The following is a 982-nucleotide window of genomic DNA, read 5'->3' as shown; positions in this document are numbered from 1 at the left end:
AGGAAGTCAAATTGTCCCTGTTTGCAGATGACATGATTGTATATTTAGAAAACCCCATCATCTCAGCCCCAAATCTCCTTAAGTTGATAAGCAACCTCAGCAAAGTCTCAGGATACAAAATCAATGTGTGAAAATCACAAGCATTCTTATGCACCAATAACAGACAAACAGAGAGCCAAATCATTAGTGAACTCCCATTCACAATTGCTTCAAAGAGAATAAAATACCTAGGAATCCAACTTACAAGGGATGTAAAGGACCTCTTCAAGGAGAACTACGAACCACTGCTCAATGAAATATAAGAGGACACACACAAATGGAAGAACATACCATGCTCATGGATAGGAAGAATCAATATTGTGAAAATGGCTATACTGCCCAAGTTAATTTATAGATTCAATGCCATCCCCATCAAGCTACCAATGACTTTCTTCACATAACTGGAAAAAACTACTTTAAAATTCATACGGAACCAAGAAAGAGCCTGCATTGCCAAGACAATTCTAAGCCAAAAGAACAAAGCTGGAGGCATCACGCTACCTGACTTCAAACTATACTACAAGGCTACAGTAACCAAAGCAGAATGGTACTGGTACCAAAACAGAGATATGAACCAATGGAACAGAACAGAGCCTTCAGAAATAATACCACACATCTACAACCATCTGATCTTTGACAAACCTGACAAAAATAAGAAATGGAGAAAGAATTCCTTATTTAATAAATGGTGCTGGGAAAACTGGCTAGCCATATGTAGAAAGCTGAAACTGGATACCTTCCTTACACCTTATAAAAAAATTAATTCAAGATGGATTAAAGACTTGAACGTTAGACTTAAAACCATAAAAACCCAGAAGAAAACCTAGACAATACCATTCAGAACATATGCATGGGCAAGGACTTCATGTCTAAAACACCAAAAGCAATGGCAACAGAAGCCAAAATTGACAAATGGGATCTAATTAAACTAAAGAGCTTCTGC

The sequence above is a fragment of the Colobus angolensis genome, unplaced genomic scaffold, assembly GCF_000951035.1.
Source record: "Colobus angolensis palliatus isolate OR3802 unplaced genomic scaffold, Cang.pa_1.0 Scaffold61, whole genome shotgun sequence".
In the NCBI taxonomy this organism is placed as follows: domain Eukaryota; kingdom Metazoa; phylum Chordata; class Mammalia; order Primates; family Cercopithecidae; genus Colobus; species Colobus angolensis.
This window is presented reverse-complemented; position numbering follows the sequence as displayed.